Below are 2,685 nucleotides of genomic sequence, written 5' to 3' on the forward strand. Positions count from 1 at the left end.
CTTCCCTACAAAGAAAATTCAATACAGGATTTTATCATGTTAAAATTTTTGTTGGAGCTCATGTTGTGGCACAGAGGATTAGAACCTTTTGATGTCTTAATCTTGTAGTGAAGTGCCTGGGATTAAGTCTGCCTCCACTTCCAATCCAGTTTGCTGCTGATGTGCAACCTGGGAGGCAACAGATGATGGCTCAAGTGCTTGTATCTGGGTAATGTGTATGGGAGACCCAGATGGAGTTCCTAGCTCCAGGTGTTGGCCTGGCCCAATCCCGGTTGTTGTGGCTTTCCAGAGAATAAACAAGTAGGTGAAAGATATTTTTCTCTCTTCTCTTTCAAATAAATAAAAATTTTAGACTAATGTTTTGCTTATCTCTTTTAATTTAACTGACAGATACAGACTATTGGCATATATAACCTTACCATTTTTATTTGAAACATTTATATCTGTGACTATTCTTGTATATTTAAATTGAAAATTAGGTATATTTTACACGATTTAAAATTTTTTTCATAGATTTCAAAGATTCTTCTTGTGAATTTTGAAGAACAAAAAATAGGATCAAGCCAAATATACACATGCATGTATATATATTTTTGTAATATATATATATTTGTATAATATATATGTATATAATCATTGTCAAAGGAGATTTTTGCACAGAATAAAGCAGATTTTTTTGAGTGCATGGCAGGACATAATAAAAGTATTTTTATTGGTAAGATTTTAAGAGCTTAAAATAGTCTTTGAATAATGGCCACCAAAGAGAGGTGTTATTTATGCTTTACCCCTCCAAACTCTGTGAATGTAACCTAATATAACAAAGTGGATTTTGCAGATGTGATCATGCTAAAGAACTAGAGATGAGAAGATTATCCTAGATTATTCAGATGGGATCACTGTAATCACATAGGTGACGTTTAGACAAGAGGAACTAGAGTCAGACAGAAGGCAAAGTAATCGATGGAGCAGAGAGCCAGAGAATATGTGAAGATGTAACACTTCTAGCTGTGAAAGCAGAGGAAGAGAGAGATGACCCAAAGGGCAGAATCCTGGGAAATCAAGGAATTGGAGGACCCAGAGAACCCAGCACCAGTGCCTCATTTTAGACATCTGACCCACAAAGCAGTAAAAGCCTACAATTACAGAATGTGTTGATTCAAGCCACCAAATTTTGATAATTTATCACTTCTTGGCCTTTTGGCTAAGATCAAGTGTAATATTTGTGATAATTTGTTATTGTACAATAGGAAATTAATGTTGAAAGTTGACTTTGATGAAATACCTTAAGTCTATTATTGTCTAAAACAAAAACACAAAAATAGAATCAAAAACAACAACAACAAAAAAAAACCCACAATTGGCTTTTGAGTTCCTTGGTTATAACCAATATATTTTTTGGGCCACTGAATGTTTCATAAATATTTTAATTGTACATATTGATGGTGTACAGTGTGATAATTTGTTACATGCATTCAGTGTTTAAGGGTCAAATTAGGTCAAATTAGCCAAAATTTAGGCATTTTCCTCTCCTTAAAATTTTAAAAATATTTAATTATTTTAAATATTTGATTATTTTGAATACATAATCATCTGTAGTATAAGTAGTATGATTTTGTTTACATTTTCTCTCCCAGCACAAAATGAATAATGACTTAATGATTCGCCTCGCAGAAGTTTCCTAAATTTATTTAGTTTTTCATTTTAATGTGCAAAGATAATTCAGTATACCCAGTGAACATAAACTATATCTTTCTAAATTATGTACATGTTTGATGATTCAAGGCACAATTATATTCATGGACTAATAATAAGTATATACATTGGAAAGTTAAAAAATAAAGTAAAAATGTAACAGAACGTGTATGAGTAGAATATCTAGTACTTTCTTTTATCACTTCACTGGGCCTCATTGCAGATCTCTTGATTTTTGCCCCTTATTACAAATCTGTGTATTAGATGACCAATACAAATCTCTTCCTACTGTTTAATGATTCTTTTCTTTTTCCACTGTGTGCTTGTTCTGTTGTTAATGACAAATATAGTACAGATTTAGTTAGAAGCCATGGGGTATGATGTTGAATAAGCAATGTGACTAAACCTCATTGTGTATTCCCAGGCTGACTCTTAGTACTCTATTTTCGTATCTCTTGAGCAATATACCTCATTAAAATAGTCTATTCTGCAATGTTTCAGTAAAAAAGGTACTATGATATTATGTACTTTCTTTCTCAGCTTGCAAAGGGGATGAACTCAAATGATATGATCATCTGGTTAATGGCATTAATTATCTGTGTGAATACGTATTTTAAAAATTGCAAGCTGTTATGACAGTAAAGAAGATTAAGTTTTTTACATTTTGAAAAATCAGATAAAACACATGCCACCACTGGAAAGACATTTTGTTGAATGAGTCTATTTTAGTCTCAGTATGATGATGCCAATCTTGTGTTTTTTTCATATTAGAATGAAATGTAGAACAGCACTTTTCCATCCATAAAAATTCCTTGGTTGTTTTCAAAGTTCTACCCTCCAGACACCCTGTGTGACCTACAGCATCATTACAATTTGCTATGATTTACATGAAGGGGAAAAACAATCCACAGATACCTCCCTTAATGATATTGCTCAAACTTTTTGCCAACACTTAATAATTTAATGAAAAATGACTTTAAAGGGACTTTGGTT

At 32.3% G+C, this 2,685-nt stretch overlaps 1 pseudogene; it reads left to right on the forward strand.

Moving 5' to 3' along the window:
* The first annotated feature begins 1,181 nt into the window (after nucleotides 1–1,181).
* LOC133752515 (U2 spliceosomal RNA) lies at nucleotides 1,182–1,287 on the forward strand (annotated as a pseudogene).
* The last annotated feature ends 1,398 nt before the right edge of the window (nucleotides 1,288–2,685 follow it).

Source organism: Lepus europaeus, chromosome 2, assembly GCF_033115175.1.
Source record: "Lepus europaeus isolate LE1 chromosome 2, mLepTim1.pri, whole genome shotgun sequence".
NCBI lineage: Eukaryota > Metazoa > Chordata > Mammalia > Lagomorpha > Leporidae > Lepus > Lepus europaeus.